At 39.4% G+C, this 23,874-nt stretch overlaps 1 pseudogene; it reads left to right on the forward strand.

The window, feature by feature from the left end:
* The first annotated feature begins 1,242 nt into the window (after positions 1-1,242).
* On the forward strand, positions 1,243-19,324 carry LOC150003282 (cytochrome c oxidase subunit FA4 pseudogene; annotated as a pseudogene).
* Positions 19,325-23,874: the final 4,550 nt, after the last annotated feature.

A 23,874-nucleotide genomic window follows, 5' to 3' on the forward strand; every position in this document is an offset into this window, starting at 1 on the left:
GCAAATTCCATATTTCCAGGATCCTGAGCTGTGAGCTGTTGCTAGGCAACCAATCACACAGTGCAATGCTTACATTATGTTTATATACATGAAAATATATATGCAAAGTATTTTTAAAAATAAAAAGACCCACATTCCCACCCCAACTGGGACAGCAGCAACATCTGGGACATTACCAATACTTGACACATGTCCCTCCCCCATGGGCCTCTGCATTCTCAACCCTCACCAAGAGAGAATCACTACTTGGATTTTGTGTTTATTCTTTCCTTGCTTTTCTTCACAATTTTGCTATGTATACCTATCCCTAAACAATTTACTGTTTTTAATTTTGCATGTTTTTGAACATTATGGAAAAGGCATGATACAGTGTGTGTATCATCACGTTTCACTCAATGTTGAGAGTCCTGTTACTACATACCTAGAATGTAGTTCATCCATCTTCAATGCTGGGGAGTAAAATTTAAGATTTACAAAGACAAAATTCATTCTGGAAGCTTCCAGAGAGAATGAGCAAGGCCTGAAGAGTTGGGACCAGTGGGCACCAGATTTTCCAGCAGCAACCCTGTCTGTGGAGTTACACACTCAAGGCTGAAGTGAAAGAGCTTTGAACTTAAGATTTTGTGTCTGGCCACTTGAAGGTCCCCACTTCCATACTTTGAAGGATGTACTTAAATATAAGGAGAAATGAACCTAGGAAGTGTCCTAGGAGATAACTGAGGGAAAGGTGAGCAAGAGATACCTTGGTAAACTTGGTATCTCGGCCCATCTGTCTGCTATCACAAAGCCGTAGACTGGGTGGCTTAGAAACAGCAACCATTTCTCACAGTTTTGGAGGCTGGAAGTCAAAGCACCGGCAGATTAGCTGTTGGGTGAGCAGCCCCTTCCTGGCTCGTAGATGGCCATCTCCTCAAGGTGTCCTCAGGTTGGAAGGGGTCAAGGATCCATCTCTTGGGGTCCCTTCCATGAGGATTAAATGCATTGATGAGGGCTCTGACCTCGCCAGAATCACCTCCCAAAGTCTCCACCTTCAGATTCCGTCACATTAGGGATTAGGTTTCAACATGAATCCTGGGGGACACGGTCTGTAGCACTTGGTCATAAAAAAAGGGGAGGGCCAAAGGAAAGAAAGATATGCATAATCTCAAATTACAATTCAAGGCCATATCACCTTGGTGATGGCGAAAAAGAGGAGACCTACAGAGGTGAGAGAAATAGGCCCAAGGGTACCAATATCTATAAATGGTGGTGTTCAAAAGTGTGGCTGTGATTGTTGAAGGCTACAACAGGTATGTTCAGAAGTTGACGGTGTCTTAGAAACAACTTTATGAAATTTCCTAAGCAATTTGACAGTTATTTTATGTGTGTTGAATCTTAATACTAAAATATCTGGCTTGTACTTTTAATTTTAGTAAAATGAACTTCCAGAATTTTATTAATCTATTTTATTATTATTTTAATATTTTATTTATTTTTTAGAGAGAGGGGAAAGGAGAGAGAAATAGGGGGAGAGAAACATTGATATGCTAGAGAAACACTGATTGGTTGTCTTTTGTGTGCCCCACCTGGGGACCTAGTCTCCGACTCAGGCATGTGCCCTCCCTGGGAATTGAACTGGCAACCTTTTGGTCCACAGGTTGGCACTCAGTCCACTTAGCCACACCAGCCAGGGCTTACTAATTTATTATTAAAAAATATTTTGCAAAAGACTTGGAGCCTATAATGGATTGGGGGAAAAAAGAAACATTTGATCCTTTACCACAGATGAGTTTAGGAGTCCTGGTTTACATAAGGATAGGTAAAATTGAAAGTAAAAGGATTGGGGATAAATCACATAGGGGAAATACTAATTACCTATTATATTATTTTCAGACAAAATATGTCCTAAGATAAAAAGCATTGTTAAGGATCAGGAGTTCATGATGTAATAGAAAGATTCAATTTCCAAAGACAAGTCAACTCTTAAACCCATATACCCAATCAGACAGCCTTAGAATTCATGCAGTAGAAATGGATAGAACTATAGAAAAAAATTGATAAATCCACCTGCCAGTGGGAGATTCCTACACTTTCCTTTGATGTCAGGCAGGCAAAAAGTAAGCAAGGTTGGAAAGTAACCGAAGGGTATGTTTAGAACTCTGCATCCAAAAATCAGTATACACATTCTTCTCAAACACTTGGAGTGTTTCTAAAAGCTGTTCTTGTTCTAGGCATTAGAGCAAGCCTCAAAAATCTGTAAAAATGGGTATCATATGGGACATGTTTCCTAACTGTACACAATTAAGTCGGAAGTTAATAAAAAATGTAAAAAATCTCTGCATATTTGGATGTATAAAGTATGGCTAAATAACTCATTAGTTAAAGTAGAAACCAATAATAGAAATGTTGGTTTTTTTAAAAAGATTTTTAAATTGTTCTATTACAGTTGCCCTCCTCCACTCCCACAGTCAATCCCCACCCATTTGTCCATGTCCGTGGGTCATTCATACATGTTCTTTAGTCCCTTCCCCTTCTTTCCACCATTATCCCCCTCCCCCAACACCTCTGGTCACTGTCAATCTGTTCCATGTCTCCATGCCTGTGGTTCTATTTTGTTTGTTAGTTTATTTTGTTTATTAGATTCCTGTTACGGGTGAGATCATGTATTTGTCTTTCGCCAACTGGCTTATTTCATTTAGCATAATGTTCTCCAGTTCCATCCATGTTGTTGCAAAAGGTAGGAGTTCTTTCTTTCTGCTGCATAGTATTCCGTTGTGTAAATGTACCAAAGTTTTTTTTTTTTTTGGTCCACTCATTTACTGATGGGCATTTAGGCTTTTTCCAGCACCTGGCTATTGTAAATAGTGCTGCTATGAACATAGGGGTGCATAAGTTCTTTTGTATTGGTGATTCGGGATTCTTAGGGAATATTCGCAGCAGCAAAATTACTGTGTCAAAAGTCAGTTTCATTTTTAGTTTTCTGAGGAATTCCGTACTGTTTTCCACAGCAGCTGCACCAGTCTGCAATCCCACCAACAGTGTATAGGGTTTTCTGTTCTCCACGTCTTTGCCAGCACTTGTTGTTTGTAGATTTATTAATGATGGCCATTCTAACCAGTGTGAGGTGCTATCTTATTGTGTTTTTAATTTGCATATCTCTGATGGCTAGTGATGTTGAGCATCCTTTCATATGTCTATGGTCAACCTGTATGTCCTCCTTGGAGAAGTGTCTGTTCAGGTCCTCCGCCCATTTTTAAATTGGATTGTTTGTCTTCCTGGTGTTGAGTCCTTTGAGTTCTTTATATATTTTGGAGCTCAAACCCTTGTCTGATGTATCATTGGCAAATATGTTCTCCCATACGGTCAATTCCCTTTTCATTTTGATGATGGTTTCTTTAGCCATGCAGAAGCTTTTTAAATTTGATATAGTCTCTGTTTATTTTTTCCTTTATTTCCCTTGCTCTAGAAGATGTATTGGCAAAAATATTGCTGCATGGGATATCTGAAAATTTATTGCCTGTTTTTCTCTATGGCTTTTATGATATCACGGCATATATTTAAGCCTTTTATCTATTTTGAGTTTATTCTGTATATGGTATAAGTTGATGGTCTAATTTCGTTTTTTTTGCATGTACCAGTCCAGTTCTCCCAACACCATTTATTGAAGAGGGCGTTTTTACTCCATTGTCTGCTCATGCCCCCTTTGTCAAATAGAAGTGTTCTTTAATGAAGGTTCTGGCTTGTCCTCTGTTGCTTCTGTTCACACCTCCTTGCTTCTGATTTTACATTCACACTGCATCTCCTAGGTCTCTCCTTTAAGTTTCATGTAGTTTCACTTCTCCTATCTTTTCCCACTTCCTCTGATATCTGGGTTTGCTAGAATCCTGAACCTCTTGCTCATATCTTCTAGTGCAATTTTTAAACAGTTTATTTAGGTCATTTTCAAGCACACACAAGAGTAGAATAGTGTAATAATCCCCATGTGCCCATCACCCAGCCTCATATATTGATTGACTCCTGGCCAATCTTGTTTCATCTTCACCTCTCAGCTTTCCCTCCCCCATTCTTGATGAAACCCCTGACACCTTGCTTCATCTACAAGTAGTTGCCATTAAAATACAGCTTAAAAAAACCAATGATTATATCTTAAAACATTTATTTAATACAATCCATTATCTAGTGTCTAGTATTCAAATTTCCAGTTGTCTCATAAATCTTTGAAATAGGTTTCACATAATGTCTACACTTTGCTGCTGGTATTGGTTGATAAGTCTCTCAAAAAATGTCAGTCTCTCTGTCTCTTTCTTTCTCTCTCTCTCTGTCTCTCTGTCTCTCTCTCTCTCATCTTTGCAGTTTGTTGAGCAATTTATTTGTCCTCAGCTTCCTACAGGAGATGCTGTTCCTTTGCCCAAATCTGGGGTGGGCAAGCACTACTTTGTAAGTGGCTGTGTGTCCTTCCATCAGGGAGCTCGTGGTCTCTCCTTTTGTGCTCTTACAGCCATGGACGCTCAATTCCCAGACCCAGCAGTTTCCTAGGGGACACTGCAGTTTTAAATTTGGCTTTGTAATTGTGTTTCAAATCATAATCTCCCACAATGAGATCTTTTCAAAGATGTCCTCTCAAGTCCCACTGAAAATATACCTTAGGGACTTTGCTTAAAAGTGTTCTCACATTTCGTATGTTTGTTTCTTTGGGGAGTATTTCTTCCAATACCTCAGAATAAACCCTTCTTTTGGACTTCTGAATCTTTCCATACATTTAGTGATTTTTTTTTTTTTTCTGCTTATACTAAAGAAGGAGATCTGTGTGTGTTCAACAATAAGATTCGCTGTGGATTTGGTTGGGTACTTGCCCCCCAAAGTTCATGAGTTGAAATTATAACCCTTTAGGCCTTTTGAGTTGGCCTGTTGTTGGACTTTCTTCAGTTTGGTTCCATCTGCATCCATTTAGCAGACTATTGTTTATTCAGCAATAACTCATCAGAGATAGTCTTCTAACATTTCAATTGTATTACAAATACCTTCATAATCATGTGATTGTGTGCTTAAAAGAAAGTAGTGGAAATGGACTCCCAAACCTTTGATCATTATCTTTGGGGAGTAGAGTTAGTTACAGGTTACATTTATTCCTCTTTTTTCTATCTTTTTGCTTTTCTGTATTTTCTAACTATTTTAAATACAAATTACTTACATAAATGTGCTTTTAAAAAGGATGAAAATTGTATTATAAATATCCAGTAATATTACAGTTTAAGAAATAGTAAAGTCTCTGTTCTTCTCTAATATAAAACATTGCACTTCCTCAAATTAAACTTGACATTAAAAATAACATCTGTAGCCAAATATATCTCAGTAAAAATATGGAAGTGCTAAAACTACTACATAGGTATTTGCCACTTTTTTTCTGTGTAGGAAGGTTTTGCCTAATAAATGACATAGCATGGTGGGTGCAATTTTCCATAGCATTCCATCCTGGGGGTGGGGTTATGCGGGAACACAGTGGGAACGACTCTCAGATGGTGGGATTTAGGCATCTGCCTCCAGGCTGTGCCCAGATGTCTATAGTGCCCTCCCTCACCGCCCCCTGCCTCCCAAACACTCATGCCAAAGAGACAAGAAAATTTCTTGTTAGAGCCCCCGGCTTCCAAGCACTACAGAGCGGGCAAGCCTCAAAATCCCAGTTTTCATCACCTATGAAGCAATTGTCTTTGGAGACTGAAAGATGCCAGAAGGCCTTTGGGTGTGTGTGCGTATGTATGTGTGTATATATACACATATAAACACATGTACCATTTATTTGTTTTGTTATGATGTTTTACCTCTTGGGAAGCAAGTGATCCATTGTAACCTTGGGAAAATTGTGGGAATGAGTTTGAAGCAGGCAGAATGCCCTTCGGAGAGCTCCTGCTAGGAATGAACTTCTTGCCCAACAGAAAAATAAACATACTTTACCTTAGGTAGCATCCTAACTTTTCTTTATTGTGGTTCGGTGATTAGATAGTGAGCTCTGCAGGTAGACAAATCCACGCTCAGATCTCAGACAGCCCTCTTGCCACTGTAGCAGAGACCAAGTGTCCCCAGGATCTGGTCTCCCATTCTCCCAAGGTCATGGAATTTTAGAAGGGAACAAGACTACATTTCCCAGCCTTGTTTGCAGCTGAGTATGATCAATGAGCTGTAAACAAGGCAGAAGGTGAAACTTCTAGGTTATGTTCTTTTTTTAAAATTTTTTAATTTTTTTAATAGAATATCTACTATTCTTTTTTTTTTAATTAATTAATTATTTTTAGAGAGAGGGGAAATGAGAAAGAGAGGGGAGAGAAACATCACTGTGTGGTTGCCTTTCACTTGCGTCCCCAACTGGGGACCTGACATGCAACCTAGTCATGTGCCCTGACTGGGAATCAAACCAGCGGCACTTGGCTTACAGGCGGACGCTCAATCCACTGAGCCACAGCAGCCAGGGTTTTGGGTTATGTTCTTAAAGAGTAGATGTTTACTCTCATGCTTGCTTTTCCTTCTCTCTCTGCACTGCTGGAAGGCAGAGATGGTGCCCAGCTGATTCAGTCCATTTAGATTAGGGCAACACTTGGGAGGGGAGGGAAATATCGAAGAGCGAGCCTGAACTCATGACAGAGAGCAGCCCAAACTTTGATGTGACAGAGGAATACACTTGTTTAAGTCATTATACCTGAATTTCTGTTGTAGTAGCTAAAACTATATCCTAACTATTAGAGATTTTGTGTATCAAAACAATCTAAAATTAGACTAGCAATTTATACACTTCAGCCTATCAATTGAATAGCTATATAGGCTTCAGCATGTTGCTTTACCTTTGGTCCTGTGTTCTTTTCTACAAACTGGAGGTAATACTTACCCAGAGCATTAGAATGGATTATAGGGGTTAAGATTACGAGCTTCAAAAGGTAGGTTCCATTCCTCCTCAATTCCTCTCCAGTCCTGTAGGCACAGACAATTATGTTTACAGGAGCCACAATGACGGTGCACATGCTTTAACTGGAAGAATTGGCCGGGCCAGAGCTGATACGTAGGTGTGTCAATCCGTGGAGTTGAAGGCCTCATCCCTAGTTCCTCTGTATTCTCTGAACTAGCCAAACCCTAAGTGGCCCAAAATGTTCAAAGGACTTTTGTGGCAGGTTAACTTCAATTCCCTCTACAAAGGGGATTTAGATGTCTGCACGTATATGAGGCGGACCAGGACAGGGTGGCAGGTGGGGTGGGGCATTGGGCTACATTCAAAGCCAGATGTTCAGGGAGGAACGAAGAAGAGAGAAAGAAACACTTATTACTTTAGTTTTTTTCCCTACTGATATTTTGAAAACCTCAAAGTAATATGTTCCTATTGTGACAAGTGAAATCAATACAAGGATGTGAAAATTGAAAACTATCCCCCCAACCCACTTCTTTCACAGTGATCTCCTTGTCCCACAATCCTATGCAATCATACATACACATGTACAAGGGCTGTGCTTGCCTATTTGTTTTTATTGATATAGAATAGCAGCATACTGTACTTTGTAACTTGCTTTTTTTCACTTTGCAATATAGCATCAGTATTCCTACAGATGGGAAGATGCAGATCTATCCTTTCTTTTCCTGATATTTCATGCACTGAGATACAATTTAACATAAATAAGATCTTATACATTGATTTCTTCTCAGTGCATTTTTTCCCCATATTTTCTGTTTGCATGCTTCTCACTTTCATTTCCCTCTCTCTCTGCCCATCCTTCTGCATTGTTCTACTAATCTATGTTACTTACCTGCTTTGTGTCATTCACACATTTCTCGTATTTATATAACCATGTAAATATCTACCTGTTATCTATCATCATCTATCATCTACCTACCTGTACACATTCGCATGCGCCACACATATATATTTATTCGTGTTTTGTCTTTCTTTGCTGCACAACAAAATGGATAACCTTATACACACTTTTCTGCATCTTGCATGGTTCTCTCAACAATAGCTCATGGAAATCCCTACAAGTCAGCTGGCATTACTTTTAACTCATTTTTTCATATATTTTTTTTTTCTGTTTTTTGCTGAGGATTCACTGTAGCTTACTCAAAGTTGAGGGATATTGGTATTTTTCATTCTTAGCCATCACATAGCTACAATAAATATGTTTGTGCATACGTTTTAGCAAATGATAAAATACATTCGCAGGAGTGAGATTGCTGGGCTAGAGGGTACACGTATTTTAAATGTTGAGATGTTACCAGATTGTTTTCCAAAAAGCTGTAACAGTTCTATTTTCAACAGCAAAGTATGAGTACACCTTATCCCTTTCTTCATTCCTGCATCTCTGCCAACAATGAGTTTATCTTCCTTTAAATTTTTGTCAGTCTAAAAAATATAACATATCTTGTACTTCGCCTTTTTTTTTCTCAGCCATTTTGAATTGTCTCTTCATACTCTTTGCTTGTTTTTCTTTTAGATTGTTTGTCTTTTATTTTGTGAGAGTTCTTTGTGTATTATAGATATTTTAACTCTTGATTTGTTGAGATTTTCCCCCAAGTTTATTTGTCTTAGTAATCTTGGCAAGAAATACCAGAAACAAAGTCAATAGACAAACAAATTTTGGGAAAAGACTTTGCAGTACAGATATAGAGTTAAATATCCATAATACATAAAGAGCTCTTAGTAATGTTTATATTGTTAACTAAGTCTGCCTGTGTCTGCAGGGCAAGTGTGTTTACTGTTTGGCTAAGGTAGTCTCCATACCTCAGGTTGAATGTGTAGTCCAAGATTTCACTCTTGATGTTTATTTAGTTTTTCACATTAAATGTTTAATGCTCTGGAATGTATTTTTATGGTTGGTTATTCCATTGATCTATTTACCCTTATTACAATGATTAAGGCAAATCTATGCTTATTGTTCTTTTCCTTATTTTTCTTTTGCTTTTCTCAGGTTTTATTTTATTTTAAAAAATGACATCATCTTATTATTATCAGCAAGAGTGGCCTGCATGGGGTGGTGGGTGTGCGGGGCTCAGGATACATGGGTGGGCAGTGAGGGGATGAGAATTGGGTAGCTGGAAAGAAAGAGGGTGTGTCTGGAGGCCGAAGTTTCCTCAGATTTATCTCTGGGAGCAGGCAGGCATGATTAATAGTCATGACAAGCTATGGCCGTGTTGCTGAGATGATTAAGAAATTCTTGGAAATCTAGTTGCCCATCACAAGGTTGAGGTCGAATTTCTGCATCACGTGGTCAAAGACACCGGGATCCTTCTGGCTCTTTGTGAAGACAGCCAGATCTGTTTTCATGAAGCTTAGAATTTGTTCTTGGAGAGTCTTCAATGTTACCACATTTTCCAGCATCCTCTGAAACACAGCAATCAGGGACTCAACACAAAATCAGTCTCTGCAGAGCTGGAGACTCTTGTCTTGTGGAGTTGAACTGGAGGTTGTGACTGGGAAGCAGCCCAGAGAGCATTGGGTGGGCCTTAGGAATTTATTCTTTTTTTAAAAGTATATTTTATTGATTATGCTATTACAGTTGTTCCAATTTTTCCCCCTTTGCCCAGCTCCACCCAGTACCCTTCTTCCCTCCAGCAACCCACCCTCTTAGTTCATGTCCATGGGTCATTCATGTAAGTTCTTTGGCTTCTCCATTTCCTATACTATTCTTAATATCCCCCTGTTTATTTTGTACCTACCAATTATGCTTCTTAATCCCTGTACCTTTTCCCCCATTCTCCCCTTTCACCTCCCAGCTGATAATCCTCCAAATGATTTCCATATCTATGATTATGTTCCCGTTCTACTTATTTGCTTAGTTTGTGTTTGTGTTTTAGATTCAGTTTTTGATAGGTGTGAGTTTGTTGTCATTTTAATGCTCATAGTTTTGATCTTTTTTTTTTTTTTTCTTAAAGAAGTCCCTTTAACTTTTCAGATAATAAGGGCTTGGTGATGATGAACTCCTTTAGCTTTACCTTGTCTAGGAAGCACTTTATCTGCCCTTCCATTCTAAATGATAGCTTTGCTAGATAGATTAGTCTTGGTTGTAGGTCCTTGCTTTTCATCACCTTGAATACTTCTTGCCATTCTTTTCTTGCCTGCAAAGTTTCTTTTGAGAAATCAGCTGATAGTCTTATAGGCATCCCTTTGTAGGTAACTCTCTGCTTTTCTCTTGCTGCTTTTAAGATTCTCTCTTTATCTTGAACCTTTGGCATTTTAATGATGATGTGTCTTGGTGTGGTCTTTTTTGGGTCTAGCTTGTTTGGGACTCTCTGTGCTTCCTGGACTTGTATGTCTATTTCCTTCACCAAATTTGGGGAGCTTTCTATCATTATTTTTTACATAAGCATTCAATTTTTTGCTCGTCCTCTTCTCCTTCTGGCACCCCTCTGATGCAGATGTTGGCATGTTTAAAGTTGTCCCAGAGGTTCCTAACCCTCTCCTCATTTTTTTCAATTCTCGTTTGCTCATTCTGTACTGGTTGACTGTTTTTTTTTCTTCCTTGTATTGCAAATCATTGATTTGAACCCCAGCGTCTTTTCCATTGGTTCTGTGTGGATTTCCTTTTGTTTCATTTAGCATAGCCTTCACTTCCTCCTTATGCATCTGCCATACTTAAACATATCTGTCAAGTCTGGAGCATCTTTATCAGCAATGTTTTGAACTCTACATCTGTTAGGTTGACTATCTTCTCCTTTGTTAGGTTAGCTATCTCCTCGTTGCTTAATTCTCCCACTGGAAACTTGATCCATTCTCTCTTTTGGGCCATACTTCTGTGTCCTCATCTTGAAAGGCTCCTGTGTTTGTTTGTCTCCGTGTCTTAGGTAGAGCTGTCACACCTGTTATGTTGTAAGGAGCTGAGCCTTAAGTATTCATCAGTACAGGGTGACCCGTTTCACTACGTTGTGTCTCTGTCTGTGTGGGAGGGGTCTGAGAGGAAACAATGCCTCTTGCCCAGCACTTGCCTTTTTCCCAGACACTTCTCCCACTTCCATATGGGCCTGGCGCCTCTCTCGCTGTTGCCCTGGCCGTTGTTCCCAGAGTGGGTGGGTTTGCAGATATTCTAGGATCACAGGGGCCCTTTAAACAAGCAGAATCTGCTCAGAGACTGGCAGTTTCTGTCTCCGCCCCAACCCCACTGGTTTGCACAGTCAGAAGCAATGAGGGTTTATTTTTCCTGGTGCTGGAACCATGAGCTGTGCAGTGTGGTCTGGTGCTGGGAGTGCTCTCCAGGTGTCCCCCTCAACTTTTTAAAATGTTTGACTGTGCTTTCCACCCACCTGCCGCTGCCTCCACTGCTGCTGCCACCACACTGTGTCCTCTCCGCCCCGGTTCTGCCCCTCCTGCCTGCCTGGATGAGTATTTCTTCATTATATCTTTGTTTGTTGGACTCCCATGCAGCTTGATTTTCTGGAACTTCTGGTTGTCTCTAGTTTTGAGGTAGTTGCACTTCTTCTTAGTTATGGAGGGAGATTCAGCATGTCTGTCTATGTTTCCTTCTTGGTCAGAAGTCCCCCTCTCTTTTTTTCTTGATGAGTCTGGTTAAAGGTTTGTCAATATTATTTATTTTTTCAAAGAACTAGCTTTTGGATTCATTGATCTTTTGTATATTTTTTAGATTCTATTTTGTTTACCTCTGTTTTGATCCTTATTATTTCCCTCCTTCTACTCACTTTGGGTTTTGTTTGTTGTTCTTTTTCTAGTACCTCTAAGTGTGAAGTTAGATTGTTTGAGATTCTTCTTGTTTCTTTTTGTGCGTGTGCTCTTTTTAAAAAGACCTTATTTATTTAGTTTTAGGAAAAGGGGAAGGGAGAAAGAGAGGGAGAGAAACATCAATGTGTGGTTGCCTCTCACATCCAACTGAGGGCTTGACCCGCAACCCAGGCATGTACCCTGACCAGGAATCAAACCAACAATCTTCTGGTTCACAGGCCAGTACTCAATCCACTGAGCCACACCAGCCAGTGCTCTTGTTTCTTGATATAGGCCTGTAATGCTATGAATTCCCCTCTTAGAACTGCTTTCCTTGTGTCCTACAGATTTGGAGTTGTTGTGATCTCATTTTTATTTGTTTTAAGATATCTTTGATTTCTTCCTTGATATCATTGTTACCCCATTCATTGTTTAATAATGTGTTATTTAGGTTTCATGTCTGTGTATTTTTCAGTTTTCTTCTGTGATTGATTTCTAGTTTCATACCATTATGGTCAGTTAAGATTCTGGTTATGATCTCAATCTTCTTAAATTTATTGAGACCTTTTTTGTATCCTAACATGTGATTCATCTTAGAAAGTGTTTGACATGCACTTGAAAAGAATGTATATTCTGCTGCTTTGGGCTGAAATGCTCTGAAGATATCAATTAAGTCCATTTGATCTAGTATGTCATTTAAGACCACCATTTCCTTATTGATTTTTCTGTCTGGAAGATCTACCCATTGAAGTCGATGGGGTGTTAAAATCCCCTACTATGATTGTATTTCTCTCAACCTCTCCCTTTACGTCCATGAAGATTTGCTCTACATATATAGGAGCTCCAGTGTTGGGTGTGTAAATGTTTACAAGGGTTATATCCTCTTGTTGGATTGTTCTCTTTATCATTGTGCAGTGCCCTTTTTCTTTTTCTCTTACTGTACCTTGTATTAAAGTCAATTTTGTTGGATATATGTATTACTGCCCCATATTTTTTCCTTTCCATTTGCATAAAATATCTTTATCCATCCCTTTATTTTTGTCTGTGTGTATCTTTCTTTCTGAGGTCGGTCTCTTGAAGACAGCACATGTATGAGTTATGTTTTCTTTTCCATTCAGCTATCCTATCTCTTTTGATTGGAGCATTTAATCCATTTACATTTAAAGTGGTTATTGATAGATACACATCTATTGCCACTATATTTTTTAACTTTCCCCTCCTCCTCCTCCTCTTCCTCCTTCTTCTTCAAGCAAGCCCTTTAACCTTTGTTGCAATACTAGTTTGGTGGTAACAAACTCCTTTAGCTTTTTCTTGTCTAGGAAGCTCTTTATTTCTCCTTCAGTGTTAAACGATAGCCTTGCTGGGGAAAATAGCCTTGATTGTAAGTTCTTGCTCTTCATTACCTTGCATATTTCATGCCAATCCCTTCTGGCTTGAACTGTTTGTGTTGAGAAATCAGATGACATTCTTATGGGTGCTCCCTTGTAGGTAATTAGCTGTTTTTCTCTTGAGGCTTCTAAGATTCTCTCCTTGTCTTTAAGCTTTGTCATTTTAATTATGATGTGTCTTGGTGTGGGCCTTTTTGGGTCCATCTTGTTTGAGACTCTCTGTGCTTTCTGGACTTGTGTGTCTTTTTCCTTCACTAGCTTAGGAAAGTTTTCAATTATTATTTCTTCAAATAGGTTCTCAATCCCTTGCTCGCTCTTTTTCCCTTCTGGTATCTCTATGATGTGGATGTTGTTATGCTTCATGTTGTTCCAAAGGTCCCTTAAAATATCCTCATTTAAAAAAATTTTTTTTTCTGCTCTGATTGAGTGTTTTTTCCTACCTTGTCTTCCAAATTGCAGATTCAATCCTGTGCTTCATCTAACTTACTGTTTACTTATTCCAGTGTATTATTTATATCAGATATTGCATTCTTCATTTCTGACTGGTCCTTTTTTAATGGTTTCTATGTCTTTTTTCATGCTGTTGAGCATCCTTATAATTATTACTTTAAACTCTATATCTGATAAATTACTTGCCTCCATATCATTTAGCTCTTCTTCTGGAGAATTCTCTTGCTCTGTCATTTGGGGCCTGTTTCTTTGTCTTCCCATTTTGTCTGTCAAATGTTCTCTGTGACTGGCCCTGGGCAACCAATTTGGAGCTATCAGTAATCCACAGCTTTCAGCTCCCTCTGCTGGTCCAGGGTGTGTGCAGAAAGAACCAGGCTATGCACCAAGGCTGGCTTTTACCAGCACCGGACCTGAGGGAAAACCAACTAAAGTCTCAAAGCACCCAGAGGTCCACCTCAGCCTGCAGGCTCTCTGTTAAGCTTAGTCATGGAAAGAGCTTCCAGCTTTACGCAGCAGGACTTAAGCTCCACAAGGTTGAGTGAGACAGATTCCTGTGGGTTGGGCTATTGCTTCTCCCCAGGCTGATGTTGCATGGAGGGGAGTGCTCTGCCCAAGAAAGATAGCTTCTGCAGTATGGGGAATTACTGAGCACAGGGATGTTGGCAGCTGACTCTTCAGCTCTCTCCCCAGAGCCACCAGCCCCAGATTCTCCTCATGTTGCTCTAGTCCACTCTGCCTTCTCTCTGCTGGAGCCAAAGGTAAGTGGCTGCCAGTAGGTTTTGATATGAATTGTTCTCTTCATTGCTTTCTAGATAGTTTATAATTGCTCTTTTGGTTTCCTTGGATATCTAGAAATTGGTTCCTTAATTTCTAAGTAGTAAAGTTTTTGGTTACTTATTTTTTTTGAATTTTATTGAATTATGGTTAGAAAATGTAGCCAACTATATAATCAGTTTTTAGACATGTCATATAAAAATATATATTCTTCTCAAAAGATTTAAGTATGTTGATTGTATTATATAATTATTCTATCACCTTCATTTTACATTTATTAGATATGTCCAAAAAGTTGTATTTAAATCTTTGACAATAAACTCTAAAAAAATCCTCACCTGAGTATGTGCTTATTGATTTTAGTGAGAAAGGGGAAGGGAGGGAGAGAAATATCAATGAGAGAGAACCATCCATCAGTTGCCTCTTGTACATGCCCTGACTGGGGACTGAACCACAACGTAGGCATGTGCTCTGACTGGGAATTGAACCTCCCACTCTTTGGTTTATGGGACAATGCTCCAACTGGCTGGAGCTCTGACAATAAACTTTTAAATGGAGTTATCCTTTCATTTCTAATACTTTCTGTTTTATGTATTTAGTTTCATGTTGTTTGGTGTTTACATGTTTATAGCTGTTATATCTTCTCTATAAACTGTGACTTTTATCATGATGACCCTCTCTATCCTTTTTAGCTCTTTTCTTTTTTTTTTACCTGTTTATAGCTGTTATATGTTGGAATCATACTGTATTCCTTTTAATCCTGAAGAGTAGTCAATTATTTAACTTGCCTATCAGCTGTTTATAGATATTTGGGTTGTTTCTAGTTTGGGGATATAAATAAAACTATGGAGAACTTTTTAATACATATTCGTGTACAAAAATATGCATTTCTCTTGAATGAATACCTAAGAGGACAGTGGCTGAATTATATGATAAATGTATGCTGAACCTTTTAAGAAACTGAAATTTTCTTTCCCAAGTTGGATGATTTTACATTTCTAATAGCAGAGGATGAAAGTTCCAGTTCCTGCACATCTTCACCAACACTTGTTACAGTCCATCCCTAACCATTCCAGTGGGATGGCCTCTAATCTCATTGTGTTTATAATGACTAATAAAGTGGAATAACGTCTTTTTTTTCTTTTTAGTTATTTTAATTTTAAATTTTATGTTGTTTAATATAAAAAGTAGCAACTTTATTATTAGTAATAGTACTAATATTTATATCTAATCAGTATCTCTTCACCCATCCCTTTACTGTCAGTCATTCTTAATCATTACATATACTGTATTATCATATACTGTGCATATATTTTCATATACTCTTTCCTGTATACAGTATATAACTTGCTTTTACATTTTAACTGTCTGATATTTCTGTCTTTTATTGAGATAACTTATTCTATTTGAACTTATTGTATTAACTGATAATCTTGATTATATCCCTTTTTCATTTTCCTTATTATTTACTTTGCTGTATCTATTTTATCTTTTAAAAAATATTTTATTTATTTTATTTTAGAGAGTGGAGAAGGGAGGGAGAAAGAGAGGGAGAGAGGTATCAATGTATGGTTGCCTTTCATACACCCTGACCTGGGGACCTGGCCCACAACCCAGGCATGTGCCTTGTCTGGGAATTGAACCAGTGAGCATTTGTTTTGCAGGCCAGCACTCAATCCACTGAGCCACTTCATTCAGGGCTATTTTAACTTTTTTAAGGTGACTATTTAACTTTAAATTTTTTAAAATTACAGTTACAGTAAATGTTATTTTGTATTAGTTTCAGGTATACAGCATAGTGGTTAAACAATCACATACCTTACAAAGTGTTCCCCCCATATTTTCAGTACCAACCTGACACCATACATAATTATTACAATATTACTGACTATATTCCCTATGCTGCACTTTATATCTGCATGATTATTTTGTAACTACCAATCTGTACTTCTCAGTTCCTTCACCTTTTTCACCCAGTCCCTTAACCCCTCTCCCCTCTGACAACCATCAGTCTGTTCTCTGTATCTATGAGTCTGTTTCTGTTTTGTTTGTTCATTTATATTGTTGTTTAGGTTCCACACATACGTGAGATCATACAGTATGACTGAATTCTTTCACTTAGCATAATACCCTATAGGTCCATCCATGCTGTCGCAAATGGTAAGATTTAATTATTTTTTATGGCCAAGTAATATTCCCCTGTATATGTGTACCAACGCTTTTTTACCCACTCATCTATTGATGGGCACTTAGGTTGCTTCCATAGCTTGGTTATTGTAAATCATGCTGCGATAAACATAGGGGTGCATACATTCTTTCAAATTAATGTTTTGGGTTTCTTCAGACACATACCCAGAAGTGGAAACACTGGGTCATAAGACAGTTTCACTTTTAATTTTTGGAGAAACCTCCATACTGTTTTCCATAGTGACTCTACCAATTTGCATTCCCACCTGTAGTGCATGAAGGTTCCTTCTTTTTTCTTCACATCTTCATCAACACTTCTTTTGTTGATTTATTGATGATAACCATTCCAACAAGTGTGAGGTGATAGCTCATTCCAGCTTTATTTATTTTTTAAATTGTCTCATTGTGGTTTAAATTTGCATTTCTCTGATGATTAGTGTCATTGAGATTTTTCATATCTCGTTTGGCCATTTCTTTGTCTTCTTTGGAGAAATGTCTGTTCAGGTCTTTTGCCTATTTTTTAATTGAAGTGTTTATTTTTTTGAGGTTGAGTTGTATGAGTTCTTTATAAATTTGGATATTAACCCTTTATCATATGTATTATGGGCAAATACATTCTCCCATTCAGAGCAGTGTCTTTTCATTTTGTTGATGGTTTATTTTAGCTTTTATAAATGTTTGCTAATTTGATGAAATTGTTTCATTTTCTTCATCCTCCTCCCCTTTCTCTGCCCCTTAGGTGGGGAATATCATTGACTTTTCCCCAGATTTCATAATTTAAAAATATAATTATATTATGAAAACATGACACCAACCAGTCCTCTCACTACTGCATCTTTCCCCTTCAATAAGTTGAGACAAATATAATACTTTCATTTCCCTATCTTCCCAGATGAGACATTTATAATGGTTTCACTTCTGAAACCCCACCTGTAGCCCTGTTTTACAGATAGTTAATGCTCTTCATTCCACCTGATATTTGAATTTATTTTTGCAAAGTTTCTTCTATTTATAATACTTACTTAGCATTTATGCTACATAATTTCACACAGTGTTTTTATTCTGTTAGATTTAACTGTGCATTTTGAAAGTGCATTGCTCACCACTGTTTTTTTTTTATTCACCTTCTCTCAACTTGAAATCTATACTGTCTCCCAGAATATCCAGCCAGACTGAGCCCTAATTGTCCACAGTGGTAACCTGATTGACATGCCCCATGTTGTTGTCCTTCACTTCCCCACCGCCTGCCTCCCAGCTAAGCAACTTGCACTTGAATCTATGTCTTGTGGTCTTCATTTGAGGGAACTCAAACCGACACCCACCCACAGTTACCACTGAACTTAACAGATGCCCTCTCTTAGAGGTATGAAAATTGGGAATTCCACAGTTCTCTGAAGCTTATACAAATAATTTTTCCAAAACAAACAATAACAACAACCATTTTCCCAGCAGAGTTCAACAATTTCTGTAAGCCTCTCTGAACTTAAAGCTTTGCCCCTTAACTTAGACAGATGGATTCTTATGTCTTTAGGAGTTTGTGTCAGGATGTGGGGTTGAAGGAGAGGACAGATTTCTCATAGTGTCACAGATTATGGCCACAAGCAAAGTCTTTGATAAACCAATGGCTGGCCATTCTAAACCCTTACCCAGACCTTGTATTCAAGTTCTAGACCCTAAAGTCAACTTCTCACTTGACATTACCACATGATGCCTCTCAAACTGAGGGCATCACCTCCTCTCTCCATGAAATATTCCTCTGCTCCAGTGCATTGCATTCACTCATGATTCCTCCTACTCTATCACTCCCATATACAATCAATTACCCAATCCTAGGGGTCCTACCTTAAAAGCATCTCCTGAATCTATCCTTTTCTCTGCACGTCCACTGTTAACCTGTTGCCACACTGATTAGTGTTACCACTGGTAACACTGAAAAGTGATCATATCACTTTTCTCAATTCTTCACCCACCTGGAGTCCATACCCTTTACACATGACTCTAGTTCTTCCCACTAGAGGTGGGGTATACTTCCCTATGCCTTGACTTAGGGCTTAGTCGTGTACCTATATTAGCCAATGGAATGTTCTGAAGACTTGAAATGTGGTGGTGTGGGGCAGCTTTCTCTCTTGTTCCTTGCCCATCACCATGAGAAGAACATTCTCTGGCTAGCCCACTGGTCTATGGAAGATGAGAGAATGTAGAGTAGTGCTGTCAGTTGGGACAGAGCTGTCCCAACTGTCCTCACAAATAAGTATTTTCAACCCTGAGTTTGAGGACTGTTTGTTACATGGCAATATTATGGCAATAGCTGACTAATACACATCTGTACTCCATGTGATTACAATTTTGATCACAATAACTTTAAATTTCATAATAACTTCTTAGCTGGTTTACACGTTTTAATCTTATCCCTTGCTAATCCAGTTTCCAAACAATAACCACTGAAATATTTTTATTTGTAAACCAGATCAAATTTTTTTCACAGTTTAAAAGACTTCAATGGCAAAGGAAGTCCTGGGTGACTTTGGATGTCCACTCATCCTTGGCGCAGAGACTACCTGGTCCTGGTCCTTGCAGTTTTATTTTTCTCTGCTTCTAGACCTGAGCTCTGTGCTACAAGTGTGCTTCTCCAGATCCTCTGTCAGGCCAAGAACCATCCAAGTTTGATCCCCCTCTTTGTATTTATTGGAGCCAGTGCTTGTATATCTTGTTCCTGGCATTTGTCCCAACAGATGTCTGTTGGGACAAAAATATATAATAAAATAACTCAGAACCCTGGAATAAACTGGGTCCCAATGATCAGTACAAGTTCTAGTCAGTGAATGTAAATTAAAGAAAACTGAAGAAAAAAGGTCTAGACTTTTAAATGAAATGTTTCACAATAAAGCTGCTTAGAATAAAGGTCTTCCAGAAGCCATCCACACAAATTTTCACTTAACCAGGATATATTTCTTCTCCAAATGCATGAAATCATGTGATGCGTTGTAATGATTTACACTGATTAATAAATATATTTTTAAAAATTTTAAGCTTTCAATGGCAGCCCAGTGCAATCTTTTTAAAGATTAAGTAAAGCACTTTTAATGAAAGGGTTTAGGTGTGCAGATCGCAAAATGATAAACAAAAGACAGGTGCATTTATCAAGAAAAGAAGGAATGCAGTAAAAATTGAGACTGGAAAAATCCTATGCTATTACTTCTACAAATACAGTTTTTAAAAACAGCATTCAGAAACAATGCTAAATTTGGAATATTAAACAAAACCAGTATTCAACAAGCTCTCAATTTATGCTACACCCAAGTCTCTGGGACTCTGGGAGTTTGTACTGTGTCAACTAAGCTAAGCTGGAATTACATTTCCCAGAATTCCCTTCACTGTACAGGTCCAGATCAGGGTGGGCCACAAGGGAAACTTGTGCAAGATTTGAAAAGGGACATCAAACAGCAGCAGTGCATGTTACTCTTGGAAGATGGGTGCAGGGTCCAGGTGACACTACAGCTGCTCATGTCCTGGTCCCTGATATGCCAGGTGGACTCATCAGTGGGTGGGGCCGGTCAGGCCATCAGCTCCTTGTCCTGGTGCTGGATTCCCAACATGTGCAATTCTGAGGTCAGGGTCCTGGCTTCTGCAGGTCACCCACACACTGTGAAAGACAGATGCAGGTTCTGGTTTGTCCTCGTGGGTTCCCATTTGTCCTTGCTGTCCTCCACTTTGCACCCAGCTTTTCTTTGCAGCCTACACTGGCTGACCCAGGTTTACCACTGAAGCATAGGCAGCAGCCTTTTGTAGATTTCTTCATGGTTTCCTCTGCTTTGTGCTTCTGGTTTGTGACTTTTTTCTTATCTCCAACAGTCTTCTTCCAGATGCTACCTCACCAGCTTCTCCCACAAGGGCATACAGTCTAATCACTATAATAAATCCATTCATTGCTATTTGAGTGCAACCCCGAGCTCCTCACTGTGGCCTACAATGTAAGGCATGACCTGACCTCCCTGGCCTCATCCTGTGCCCATCTCCCCATGCTCTCCTCCCTGCTTGCCTGGCACTACTTCACCGGAACAAGAGCTAGTTGGTTGTATGTTGGAAGTTACATTCTCCATTCAGTCATTTAGCTACTTCAAGATGGCCTGGGTCTGGGGAGGAAGAGGTTAAGGTTGTTGGAAGGCCTGGACAGCCCAGGCCTGTTCTCAATCAGGGGCACAGCAGGAAGGCGTAGAGCTGCTTGCTGGGCCGGGAAAGTCTCCATAGCAAAGTGGTTAGGTAGCGTGTGGGAGAGAACATGCTGAACTTTCTGCTTCGTGCACGGAGAAGGTGGGGTGGGCATGCGCCAGGAAAGAGGGGTGGTTAAGGTCTCAAAGTGGTGACACTAGTGACAGCCTTGAACATTGGCCTTGCAACTGCGGAGATTCAGCCAGCTCAGGGCAGAGTGTCAGTGTCTCACAAGCCTGGAAGAGGCTGATGGACCAGCCCCATTGGCTTGGCTGTCCTGCCCTCCCCTTCTTGGCTCCTTCCAGACGTTTCTTGGCCCAGGAGTCATATCTGTTCTCCAAGAAACTTCCCCCAGCTGGCTCCTCTCTGCCGGCTGCATCTCCATGAGAGAGGTGGTGTTGGCTCCCCCTCCAGCCTGCAGTTTGGACAACCTCCACATGTAAGGAGGGGCATGACAGCTGTGTCCCTTACACCACAGGAACCAGGGACCCCGACTGGTCTTGAGTTTTGTTTTTTGGCTGCAAAAGTGGGACATAAAACCCGTCTCACCTCCCACCTTCTGTTCCAGCCACACCGGACAACACGTTGTTCTCTGCGGGGGCCAGGCCTTTCATGACTTTGAACTTGATATGGCTCTGCCTGTAATGTCCTTCTCCATCTCAGGCACTGCTGCTCAGGCTTTAAGACCCAGATGTCACCTCCTTCCTGAGGGCTCTCCTTATACACCTAGTCCTGTCTTCCTAGGTGCTTCTGTACAGCACCTGAAACTCTTCAAGCAAGAGGTCTCCATCATTAGCACACACACAGAATACTCGGCCATCTTGTTAAACTTGAACATGGCCTGAGACCTGTTTCTGTATTTATAGTCAACTCCTAGGTGATGTCAACGCTGCTGATCCAGGGAACACACTCTAAGAAGCAATGATTTAAATCATTTCTCTTATTCTCTTACTTGAATTTTTAAGTCAAATACTCTGATACACATGAAACTTTTTTAAAAATACAAACTAATCTCTACTCTCTACCTTCATTTGGCTAGAAGCAGAAAACATTTTGGTTAATTTGTGATAAACTTGGTCATTTCAGGTTAAATTCAGTTAATTCTGAAATGTTCCTTTCTGCCTGCCCGTCTCCACCTTCTCCCTCAGTTTTACTGCTGGTGGTATGATGGTGGTGATGGTGGTGGTGCTGGTGATGGTGGTGGTTGTGATGGTGGTGATGGTGGTGGTAGTGCTGGTGATGGTCATGGTTGTCACAGTGGTGGTGGCGGCGGAGGTGGTGGTGGTAGTGGTGGTGATGGTGGTGGTGGTGGTAGGTTCATGGAGAATCTTGGCAGTTGGAGGGTGAGAGCAGGCATCTAGTTCTGGGTGGGTGTCATGCTGGTTCTAGGTACAACATCCTTTCACCCTAGCTCCCTCAAGGTATCTGAGTTCTGGTGTGGTCCCTGACATGGCCCAGACCACTGCCTTTTTGTGGGTCCTCTTGTCTAAACTGTGAGATACCCTTAAGTCCCTCAGTTTGTCCCATCTGGCTTCCATGCCCTTCTCTGGGGTATGGAAATGTTGGCGCTCTCCCTCACCTTCTGTAGCCCTCAGAGGCTTTCTGGGTCTGCCTAGGTCCCTCCCCTCCTGAAGATGCCCTAGGGAGCTGCCATGCCATGGATACCAGGTTACTCCATGGGCTTAATAGAAAGTGGCATAGTTTCTTTCCACTTTCAGATCCAAAACCATCCTGAAATCTGAAGGTCTTATTGTCCACTATCATCCTTCTGGATATAACCCTGTAGAGGAGGCAGCATGCTGGACACTTCAGAAATTTCTACCAGCATCTAACTGATTTGCTTCACTATCAGCTCACCAATTCCTGTATGTCATAGGGCTATCTTTTGAAATGTTTAACTAGTTAGTATATGCATATGAAACAAATAATTCAAATGGTACAAAAGAGCACTTAATTGCTATATAATTTATTTAATCTTATTGTCTTAAGACAATATCAATTGATTCTCCACCACAAGTGATGATGAAATAATCAGTGTACTTCTACTTTATCCTTCTTCCATCCCCTCCCCTCCCCTCCCCTCCTTTTCTCTCCCCTCTCCTCTTCCTTCCTCTCCCCTCCTTTCCTCTCCTCAGTTTTGGTTGGTTATTACTATTATTAGCTCCAGTGCTTTATTTCTCTATGGGGATGAATGAATGTGTTTATATGAGACAAATCTTTTTGCAAAGACTGTTGAGCGTTTTACTGTTTGCTTATTATCTTTGATCCCAACACACAAAATGACATCAGTGCTACTCAAGTTTCAAGACCACCAGTGATGCAGGCACCATCCCTGGCTGAAAACTGAGATCTAGTGGGTACATTAACAATTATATCTCCATCACTTGGGCTCTTTATTTTAAACATATCTTTTCATTCTCTTTCTATAAAAAATGAAGAAGTCAGAATACTTAACAAATTCCTACCTTCATTGCTTTTGTAATTTCTACATCATAAGAATTTATAATATTTATGTTGTGTTTTAACCATAACTCCAATTTTTACTTTTAACCCCCAAACATAAATGTATTCAATGTCCGCTTTGGTTCTTTTGCCTCTGTTTCTCTATTCTTTTGTTTACCAACTGTGGTCTTTATTATCTTCTTCAAGATGGCTGAGTTTCTGTAATTTTGAAAATATTTGCATGCTTTATATTTGAATTACAGTTTGTGATGACATATAGTTCCTAGATCATGTTTTCTTTCTCTGAGGACACCATGGTTCCGTAATTATAGGCATTTATGACATTATCTCTTAATTTTGAATGTTGCTCTGCTGAAGTTTTTAGCCAGCCTGATTTTTTTTTAAACAGGTGATTTGGCCTTTCTTCCTGGTAACCATTGGAATCTTTATTCTTGCAGAGTGGTAACATTAATAGCATATGTCATTGTTTGCTGGTCTGTTCCTTCAGCAATTCTGTCAATGAATGTTTATTGGAACTCCTAGGTTCCAGGCATTATTTTAAACGTTAGGGACACCACAGTAAACGAAAGGGACAAAAATCCCTGTCCTCAAAACTCATGGAACTTACATTCAGGTGAAAGACTTAAGGAAAAAAAACCTATTTATTCTCTCAGAACATAGTGTCCCCTTTCAATCTATAAATTCAAGTTCTTTTGTTTTAGGAATGTTTTTAAAATTTATAAAGTTGAATGCCAATTATACATA

This window comes from Furipterus horrens, unplaced genomic scaffold, assembly GCF_987537825.1.
Source record: "Furipterus horrens unplaced genomic scaffold, mFurHor1.1.pri manual_scaffold_8, whole genome shotgun sequence".
NCBI lineage: Eukaryota > Metazoa > Chordata > Mammalia > Chiroptera > Furipteridae > Furipterus > Furipterus horrens.